Source organism: Peromyscus leucopus, chromosome 9 (genome assembly GCF_004664715.2).
Source record: "Peromyscus leucopus breed LL Stock chromosome 9, UCI_PerLeu_2.1, whole genome shotgun sequence".
NCBI lineage: Eukaryota > Metazoa > Chordata > Mammalia > Rodentia > Cricetidae > Peromyscus > Peromyscus leucopus.
In genome coordinates this window covers 110,862,988-110,874,568 of record NC_051070.1, presented here as the reverse complement: position 1 = coordinate 110,874,568, position 11,581 = coordinate 110,862,988, and positions in this window count along the sequence as shown.

The window sequence follows — 11,581 nt, the reverse complement described above, 5'->3', positions numbered from 1 at the left end:
TGAGGACATCTCAGAGAGGACTGGTGCGGGATGCCTGCCCTTGCGGTGGGTGGCACCTTCCCATTGCCCTTTTCTTCCTGGATGCATGTGTCTATGGTTGCCATGGCACTTCTCCACTGACAGTACTGACTCCAGCTTCTGCCTCAGCATGGACTGGACCTCAGTGGCTCTCCGGGACTCTTCAGGCACTGTTTAGGACAGCAGAGGTGTCCAGCTTAGTGGACTGAGCAGCTATGAGGTTTTCTGCCCCACTTCAAAATGCAGATGGTCATTTCTGAGAGACCTAGCCAGTCCTGCAAGCCCGTTTAGGAACCCTCTGTGATGGGATATTTGTACACTGTGTGAAGATGGATTGCTGTGGCTAGTGTAATCAAAAAGCTGAACTGCCAGTCACTAGGCAGGAGTATAGTTGGGACTTTCAGGCAGAGAGAGAGTCTGGGAAGGAGAAGGGTGGAGTCGCCAGCCAGATGCAGAAGCAGCAGGATGAACAGCGCGGAGATGAGGTAACAAGCCACGTGGAAGAAGGTAGACTTTAAACTATGGGTTAATTCATAAGAACTAGTTAGGAACAAGCCTAAGCTAAGGCCAAACATTTATAATTAATAAGTTTCCACATCATTGTGAGCTGATGGTCCTGAAGAGAAAGTACTACTACAATCCCCTTTAAGGAAATCTACACATTCTTTTAGCTCTGTTCCTTTAGAGAACCATGTCTAATACAGTTAGCAACTGTTATTAGCATACTGTTAGTGTGAAATGAGAGGTCCCTGTGGACACTTTCACACATGCACAGAACATACTTGGAGCATATTTACCCCTCACCTTTCCCACATTGGGTCAGCCCACTTTCTCTTCCCAAATAATTTATTTTCATGTCTTTTTTTTTTTTTTTTTTTTTTCAGAGCTGAGGACCAAACCCAGGGCCTTGAGCTTACTAGGCAAGTGCTCTACCACTGAGATAAATTCCCAAGCCCTCATGTCCTCTTTTCTGCCTTTCACAATTATATTTGTGTGTGGAGAGAGTGACAGGTGCTACCACACTCAAGTAGAAATCAAAGAGTAACTTGCTGGGGTCAACTTGCTCTTCCACACGAAGGCCATGAGACTGAGACTCAGGCCACCAGGGTTGGCAGCAAATTTACCCGCTGACCAAACTCAGTGGCTTGTAATGTCAAGTTGTTGTTTTTCTTTTTTAAATCAAGATTCCACATATGAATTAACATTTTGCTTAGCATGATGACCTCCAGTCCTATCTAATTTCCTGCAAACCAATTGGTCTTGTTCTTTAAAGCTAAATAATATATCAGCATATATACCAATGGGCTCTTAGGCTGAGTCTATAACTTGGCTACTATGAACATGTAAACACTGTGTGCCCATAACACTATTGCTCGTTAACTGTGATTCCTCAAGCATACACTCAGGAGTGCTAAAAGTTCACTTAGCAATTTTCACACGTGACATCTCCAAGTCCAGCAAGGTAGTTGTATTCTTTAGCTCCTTGTCTTGCTGTTGTGAAAAAAAAAAAAAAAAAAATCCCTGAGCAAAGCAACTTAAGGTATGTAAGAAAGCTGTGAACTACAGATAGAGACAGAGTGCAGAATGTTCTTCCTGTTTGGGTGGGAGCTGAACCCCTGGCACCCCTACACCCAAAGAGTCTGGAATGTTCTGGTGGAAGATCCACCTCGACTCCCCTCCTCCTCTTTCCCCAAACCCGCCCCTTCGAAGCCCACCCAACATAGCTCCTCCCCCAGAGAGGCTCAAGACCACGCCCACAGGGTACACAGGCTGCATCTCAGAAAAGAGACATGGTTCTTCTGTCCTCTCAGACCCAGCTCCTCTCTGGGGGGCCGGGAATCACCCGGAGTGTTTTACCCATTAAACCTGGGCTGTTCCTGATTTGGTCTGATTTGGACTGCTGTATCAGCAGAGAGGCCTTCAGGCTGAAAAGACTTATCCTCTGGAGGTTCCACCGAGGGGGGCTGATTTTTGCCCCACTGGCCCAGGGCCGTGTGGTGGAAAACACCCCTGTCCCCCACAGCTGCTGTCCACCAGACTAAGATGGGCTCTCAGCTGGGTAAGTTGCCCTGTCCAAGTCCTGCCTTTCCTCCGCCTGACCCGTTCTGGAGCACAGGGCTGCCTTTGTTCCATGGGGCCCCTTCTCCAGAAGACCTTCTGTTGAAGGGAATTTCCCACACACCCCACATTTTTTTTTGATCTAAAACTTACCACAGTGGACACATTGTGCTAGGCTTTGAGAATCGGCACTTACCTTTCAAAGCCTGATCCCCAAATGCCCTGCGGGGTCTTTTACAAAATCTATTCAAATTGGGGCTGTCTGCGATAATTGGACAGAACTGCCCTATGTCCGTGGTTTTGGGGTTCTGCATACCCACCCTTCCTACAGGGGCCAATGTCTCACAGCACCCTTCCATTCACTGCTGGAGACACTGGCCCCGCCCCCAAACTTCACCCAAATATAAAACCAAATTCCTCCTCCTCGCCCTCCTTCCTGTCCTCCCCTCCCTCAACCCCTCCCCCATCTCCCAATGCCTCAACCCACGCACTGGCCTAACACCCGCAAATCGTCCACAGCTTCTTCTTACACTCGGTCTCGCCAGACTCCTGCCTACCCACCCATTTCATTTCTCAGTCAGCACCAGATATTAGAAAAAAGTTAAAAAGGCTGAGGAGGATCCCCAAACTCCCCTACAGGAATTGGTAAAATGGCTTCTAAAGTGTCAATGCTTGAGAACGACAGCCGAGTCAACCCGACAGACAAGACTGCAACAGAATACGCTCCAAGCCCAAGCAGCTGCTCTGAGGCCACCAGGGACCCCACAAGGGGTCCAAGGGAAGTCGGCCATGAGGCTCCATCCTGCCAGAGCTCAGCCCAAGTCAACTCTACCAAAAACTTGCTTCAAATGTGGAAAGTAGGGCCACTGGTCATGGTATTGCTCTGACCCCCAGCCACCCAGGAGGCCATGGCCTATCTGCCGACAGCCTAGGCACTGGAAATCAGAATGCCCCCATGCAGGCTCATCCTCTATGCCATGCCATGGAGGGTCAGCCTCACCAACTCTGGCAACTGAGAACTGCTCAGCCTGGTGGAAAACTGCCCCTGCCTAGACCTGCTGACTCCCATTGCCCTCTCCGAGCCTAGGGTGTCGCTGCAGGTAGGGTAAGTCCATTGACTTTCTTGTGGACACGGGAGCTACCTATTCTGTTTTGACATCTCACTCGGGTCCTACACTTCCCTCACCAATTTCTGTCACGGGGGTGGACAGGACCCCTCCTTCCCACTTAAGACCCTGACAACTCCCTGTATCACAGGGCGATTTTCAGGTCATACCTCCTTGCCTTGCACCTAATGCTTGGTCACAATGTTCTCAGCCTTCTTGGGGCCACACTCAGCTTGGCCCCCACACTCTCCTGAGTAATTCACAGGTCCATTCACAGGGCCCTCCAGATATGTCAGCCTCTTCACCAGCTTTGAGGACACCAACCAGGCGAGGATTGGCATAGGGAATTTACTGACATGCCCACACCTAAAGAACCCTGTTGCCTCCTAACTATGGTTGACACCTTTATCCTCAGGAAAGGTTGAGAAGGCCGATTGACTCATCAAACCACAGTTCACCAAGCTCTCCATTGAACTCAGGTTATCTTGGCCCTCCTTTCTCCCCACTGCCCTTACCTGACTCCGGGACACCCCATGCTCTCCTACAGGTTTGAGTCCTTTTGAACTCTTATGTAAGGCCCTTCCTCCTCAATCACCACCTACCAGTCCAAACTCCCCCACTGGCTGGGTACCTCCCCTACCTCTCTCTTCTGAGGTCCCTTCTCCATTCATACTGAGAGCCTCACCACCCCCTTGGCTGCCAAGCTCCTGGGACATCCATGCTGGTACTCTCTCTCCAGGCTCAAGCGGGTACCTATTGAAGATACATGGTCTGTCCAGCAGCTGAGACCCTCCCCCTCCGGTTTTCCAAGATGTCCCAATAAAGGGCCTATCTGCTCTTCTGCTCTGTACATTCATCTTTATAGTACAACTAGGGCAGATGTTAATGATCTATTTTTTCCCCTAGAAACTTGCCTTCTTTGCTTCCTCAAGAAACAGATGCCTAAGTTCTCCAAGATGACAATTAACTGGATGCTCCTCCCCTCAGACCTCCTGCTGAATGTGAGCCCACCAACTCCCGACTCCTCTTCCCCAAGTCGCCCTATGCCTGCAGGAAGTAGTCAGACTTGAACTGGCGCCCCTATACCCAAAGAGTGGTGGGAGCTCCACCTCAGCATCTGGCACCCTGGCATCCCATTACCCAAAGAGTCTGGAATGTTTGGAAGGAGTTTGGTGGAAGATCCACCTCAACTTCCCTCCCCATCTCTTTCCCTAAACCCGCCCCTTCAAAGCCCCCCAAACACAGCTCCTCCCCCACAGAGGCTCAAGACCACGCCCACAGGGTATATAAGCAACATCCCAGAAAACAGACATGTGGTTCTTCTGGTCTGTTGTCCCCATCTCCTCTCTGAGGGGCCGGGAATCACCCTGGAACCCTTTACCCATTAAACCTGGGCTTTCCAATTTGGTCTGATTCGGTTTGATGCGTCAGCGGAGAGGTCTTCAGGGTGCAAAAGACTTATCACTTCCCATGAGGTGACCTTCTAGGAAGGATTAATAAACTAAATAAGTGAATGCACTTGAAAGCAAGGGCATGAAGGGAATGCCCTGGCATGTCCATATTATCTGTGGGAAAGGCAAAGGCCTGGGAGGAGCAGTCGTAGCTCTTTTTACATAACCAAAGATGATAAGACTTAACACACCAGGTATATCCCCCATGGTACTTGTATTTGCTTAAGCTAACTGTAAATGTTGCCTCCTGATTCGCTTGCTTGAATAATAAAAATGAGAAGTGCTTTTGTTTGCACTACTCCAGCTCAAATGCCTGGAGTCCCCTGGTTCCTCATGCAAGTCTTTGGCATGTCCTTCCAGCCGAGGAGACTTCGCCCCACTGATCATGGGAGAGGTGGACACTAAGGAAGGAACAGTCTGTTGCTTTACAGTTCTAGAGGACTCCATCACAGGGGTGAAAACAGGAGGCAGGAGCTGAGGCCACTGGTGGGTGACATTGTATCCACAGTCAGGAAGCAGAGAGAGAGAGATGCTAAACTCTGCTCTTTGTCTCCTCTGTCTCCAGCCTGAGAGCCCCGCTTGTGGACTGTGTCACTCACGTTTCTCATGGGTCTTCCTGTCTCAGTGAACCTAATCTGGATAACCCCTTATGGACATGCCCAGAGACTTGTTTCCAAGGTGATTCCAAATCCCATCAAGTTGACAATGGAGTTTGACCACCACAGTGGTTAGAAGCAATCCCTATTTCATATGGGAAAACTCCCCTGGTCGCCGCTGTTGCGACTCTTCTACTGCTGTAGAAACAAATACCAACAGTTGCAAACAACACCCACACTTGATCAGAAGTCCCAGTTTCTCTGCTTGAAGTCTCTCGGGGACAAAGTTAAGTGCTAGCCAATGGGGCTTTTATCTGCAAGGTCCAGGGAATAATTGACTTCCATCAATTCAGGTTGTTGGTAGAACCGAGTCACCTGGACTGGTAAGCCTGGGGCCATCCTTTCTTAGCTGGATGTCATCCTGGGTCTACTCTCACCTCCTAAATGCTGCCTGCAGTCCTTGGCTTGTAGCCTTTCCAGCATCAAGCTGGCAACTGCAGGTAAAATCTTGCCCTGTGCTTCAAATCTATAGTTTATCTCTCTGCCACCGGAAAACTCTTCTTCTTTTTGTTAAAGGGCTTGTGTGTTTGGGACGGGCCCACTCATAAACCTGTCTGAACATCAGCTCTGTCAAATGACAGTGTGCAATCACGGAGGTGGCAGCCTGTCATATCGTTGGGGTCCGGGGATTAGAGCATATATTATTTGGAAGCCATTTTTAGAATTCTGCAGACTGCAGTCTTCAAAATAAGAACAGACGGAAAGAATTTCCCAGGCTAAATGAAGAGCGTTAGCCAAGACATGTGGGAATGGCAAGGCACTCTAAGGACAGCCTGGGGAATAACATCACCATGCCTCCCTCCAGTCCCAGCTGTGAACCCCACTGCTTCTAACATCCCAGCTAAGAACAGTTGCAAAGGAAGTGAGGGAAACACACGAAATTCAAACATGCTAAGACGTCTAAACAATATTCCTTGGAAGGCATTAAGAAAAGGCGGACTAAGATGCTGGAGAAGCACACTGGGCCGTTGGAGAGCACTTGCCCAGCATTTGTGAAACCCTGGGTTAGCTTCCCAGAGCCACACAAACAAATCAATGATGAACAGCCGCTAGTAAACCAAGACAAGCAACAGAAGGAATGCCACCACACTCCTTCCCAAAACAATAACAACAAAGATTAGGAAATAACTTGCCCTGTCTGCCCACAAGGAAACACAATAATTGTTAACCACATCCACTTTGCAGGCATTTTGAGTAGACAATAATTTCATCAAGAATTCCGGTACTAACAGAAAAAAACTGATATGCCCAAAAATTGTGCTAATGAATGTAACCTATTAAGGATACAAGCTTGTACTCTGTCAAAAAGGATAAAAATATTCCTATCTCTTGACCTCATTTTAAGGACTCCATAGTGAGAAAATTATACAATAAAAATATACTTCAGAGCAACTGGTATTTATGGACTATAATTCATCTAAATGTTTATGAATGAAAAATGGTTAGGCCAACAGTCTCTCCATCAACAGCAGAAGACATAGGCATCAGCACTCACTGTGGAGAATATAACACCCACACATTATGTTGCTTCATCAAGAGGATGAACATTTTTTAAAAAATCAACATATTCTACCACAGCTACTGGAATATGGTGCTCTAGACCAGTGGTTCTTCATCTGTTGCAACCCCCTCAGGGATCACATGTCAGATATCCTACATATCAGTACGATTCATAACAGTAGAAAAACTATAGTTATGAAGTAACAACAAAATAATTTTATGGTTGGGAATCACCACAACATGAGGAACTTTATGAGAGGGTCACAGCCTTAGGAAGGTTGAGGACCACTGCTCTATACAGAAAGTTACACAAAAAATTCAGATTCTTTGAACCTATTCGATCACACGCTATATATCCTGAACTAATAATCCATTCTCTATTTCTCAATTCATCCTCTATTTGTAAATGTCTTTCAGTGAGAATTCATCATTAGAAAGGAATATAATGAGATACTGAAACTATGACATCTTGAGTTTGAAAGTAAAATAGAAAATCTTATCCATCCTGTTACAATTATGTAAAACACACACACACACACACACACTAGACACACACACACACACACACACACATCTATGCCTAAACAAGATTTGGGAGGAAGCAGGAAAAATGAGAACAAGTTCATTAAAATTAGGGAAGAATCTTTTCTTTTGACTATCAGTAGTGTGCTACCAAGTCCTTTGTGTGATAAATAATAAAGACAGTAACTTTTAAAGTCACATATGCACTCTTAAGGACTGTCTACTGTGAATGTCACTGCACTCTTGCTGGTTTTAAAGGGACCAGGCTAGTTAATCAAATAAAATGTAGATTTACAAGTCAGGGTCAGTGTCAAAATGCATCCTCGCCTCTGAGCTCAGCACTCTAAGCAGCTCAGCAAAAAGAAAATCACAAGCACGTTTCTTCCTATGACCATTACATTGTGAGAAATGAACATATGTAGTGTGAATCAATGAGGTTTGTAAGCCCTGCAAAAGTGTGCTGAGAAAAGTGAATGAAGCAATGCCATCTTTATTAGCCTAGTGCCTGCAGTTGCAGCTTTGATGTAAGACGTCCCTTCCACATTCTGGGAAGATACTTGAGCAGAGAAGAGTGCTTATTGTGCAAACCCAAGGGCCTGAGTTCGTACCTCCAGAACACACACAAAACAAAACAAAAGGTCAGGTGCGGTTGCAAGCATCTGTGACACCAGCACTGGGAACTCCGAGACAGAGCGGTCACTGGGGCTTACTGACTGCCAGCCTAGCTCCAGGTTCAGTGAGAGATCCTGTCTCAAAGGGATAAAGCAGACACTGATAGAGCATAGAGCTAGGCAGCAGACCTCCTCCTCCTCCTCCTCCTCCTCCTCCTCCTCAGGCCCCTGTGCATGCACAAACATAGGCCACATATACCACAAATAGACACACACACACACACATACACAATTAAATACAAAATAGAATATCTCTTAGGAATTCATATTCCTAATTGAACAGAACAGATTGTATGTTCAACTGCTGGGAAGTAATTTAAAAAAAAAAATCAAACCAAAAATCACAGCAGTTAGCCTAAAGCTGAAACAAGCCAACCCAATTCTCCTATTGTGTAGACTTCATCATTGGCAAATACACAGCATCATCCACCTGTTGCGTTTGCAAATGCAAACTGTTTTCATTTTGTTTCCCTGGGAATTGGCACTTGTACCACAGACTCACAAATATACTGGAATCTACCAGAAACCCTGCTATAGTAGAGAGGAGACCATGGTCCCGACAAAGGTCATGGTCCATAACTAATCAGCGTGTGAGCTGCTTACCTCTGCTGCCCCTCTGCCCACAGAAGAGGTTCTATCGCCATACTTAAGTTCCTCCACTGTCAACAACACCAGAAAACACTCAGGTCTCTCCCGCTCTGAGGGATCCATTGCAAAGCCTTCAAACTGCATATTATCCTTACATGTGTTCCTATTTTTACAGAGCAAATGATTGAAAATTAAACTTTCATTTAGAAGCATAATTATTTTAAAGGGTATCAAGGCTCCGTGTTAAACAAATTTACCTCAACAAATAGAATGAAGATGTGGAATGTCGATTGGAGAGTTAATGAAATAACCATAATTTGGTTAGGTGGCTCAACCAGCATCATCTTATTCACCTAAACAGATTTCACTCCCTATTTATTTAGTTGTCACATATGTAGCCGTGTTATTTGCTCCTTCAGAAAGTATCATCACCATGATTCAGAGCGACTCAAACCTTTTTAAGACAGGAAGAGGGTTATCTATATAGATAAAAATGAAAACTACGCAATTTCCCTCAAAAGAGTGGGATTGTATGTGTCACAAAATTAGCAGTGATGACCATGCCGCTCAGCTTTGCATCGCTGTGACCAAGTCACATGACAGTAACCACTAAACTTTCTCCCTTCCCTCTTCCATTCCGTCCAGTCTCCAAGTCCTCAGATGGTCCTGCCAGTCTTCAGGGTGGGTCTTCCATCCCCAGGCAATCCTCTCAGGAAAGCGCCCACAGGCACACCCAGAGATGCACCTCACAGATTTCCTAGGTGTTCTAAAACCAGCCAAGTTGAAAATGAAGACCAGCCATCATAAATGCTAATTTGAATTTCTAATCTTTTACAGTTCCCCTAAGTAACGTGAAATTCTGTTCTGAATTTCTGAGATAAACCAGTGTTATAGGTTTTTAAAAGTTAATGCATATCCTGCTGCATCCAGTATGACTCCAGGGACTGGCCCAACTGAGGTAGAGAGGGAATGAAGATACAAACGCATAGACTCAGAAAAGCTGGGATCAGGTGGGCTGGACTCTGCTATAGAGAAGCTACAGCACCCTGGGAGCTCAGAGTATTTATTATATACGGCTGAAGAGGGAGGCAGGGTCACTGCATACAGCTGAACAGGGAGACAGGTTTAGCTAATCTTGTCAGGAGCACTCTCTGTAGGGGAGCAGACTTCAAACCACAAACATCTAGGCAGAGAAAACTAAGGTGGACATTTTCTTCACACGCTGTCAACATTCACATTTACACCCAAGGAAGGCTTTGCCATCTCTCTGAACCTCACCTGGGGAAGAAGGCTTTGCTACTCCCGTAGGCTTGGAGTTCCTTACCATGGCTGTGCCCATATCAACAATACAAATGTCACTCACTGCCTACCTTATCTCATTGCCTGGAAAGTTCTAGAACGAATGAATGAGTGAATGAATGAGTGAATGATGAACACACAAATGGACTGTGATAAGCAACCTTCAGGTGGTCCCTACCTCATGGTGTTCACACTACAGTGTTGTCCCCTCCCCTGGGATGTGGCCTGGACCTCGTGACTTGCTTCTAAAGCACAAAATGTGGTGACAGTGAAGGGGTGTGTTTCCAGAGACCTATTCAACACCACGCGGGTCATATTCCTCTGTCCTCTCCCACTTGTCCTGATAAAGCCAGGTTCCATGTTTTCAGCTGTCCTACCAAGAGGCCTAGACAGCAAGGAACGAACACTGTCCACTGGCCAGTCATCGGTGAGGAACTAAGGCTCAGTCCAACATCCCACAAGAAACTGCAGCATTTTCATTATTATGTGTATGAATTTGGTAGTTGGATTCTTCCCAGTCCAACCTTAAGATGAGCGAGGAGGCCTTGGATTCCAGAGCAAAGGATCCAGTTAAGCTGTCCCTGAATTCCTCACTTCCAGCACTCAGAAACACAAAATGTTGTCACTTTTAACTTGAGGAGTGGTTCAGATTTGCTACAGAGCAGTACTTAATACACTAACCAATAAACTGATGCCTGGTGGAGTATCACTCCCATGGACACATTCATTCTGTAAAGCCCAGGGCCTGTCCAGCAGCTCAGAGGTAACACATATGTTGATTCAGACAGAGCCTAGGAAGTTAGGCCCCTTGACAATGCATCCAGGAACTGACAGGTAATGTGGCCCCCGCTAGGTGGAGGGGGGGGGGCTGGTGCCATGCTATACAAAGCAAATAATCACCTTTTTGTCCCTTCTACCTTAGGATTGTTTTCTCCATGCCAGCAGCCCAAGAGGCCCAGTAGGTTTTATTGAGGGATGGGTTTTAAGGGGATGGTGCTGTGGTAAAGCACCCCCATGCAAGCGTGAGGACTGAGCTTCAATTCTCAGCACCCATGTCAAAAGGCAGGCATCATACACATGGCTGTAATCCCAGTGCTGGGGAGACAGACACAGGATCCCTGGGACTCACTGGCCAGCCAGTCTAGCCAATCAGAGAGCTCCACGTTCAGCTGAGAGCCCTTGTCTCAAAATAAAATATAGAACGCAAATGAGGAAGATATGTAATAATACTCTCTGTTCTTCTGTTCCCTCAACCACATGAATATGTGTATACATACACACACACACACACACACACACACACACACACACACACACAGATATGAAAATGCTATAGGCAAGTTAACCCACAGTAAGGCATACAGCATATACGATCACTAGGAGTTCCCTGATTCCTTGCCCATGCAGTCCTGTTCAGGAGCCAAAGGATCTCACTCTGGGTTTCAGGCCCAGGCCCTTCTGCTACCAGCCTGACAGATGGAAGCTAGGTATGCCTCTTGAGTTGGACCAAAGGGGAGGGATGGCCAAAAGCAGTGTCATGTTTCATTCCCTAAGGAGCCAGGTCTGGCAGGGCAGCCAGCAAAGACCTACTGCTGAAAGACCTGCTGAGCTTGAGCTGGCCCACCTGCCGGCTTAGGAGAATTATGCAAACCTCCCACAGTCCTTAGCCAGAGCAAAGCAGGTCAGAGTTGCTCAGTCCATCCCACAGATCT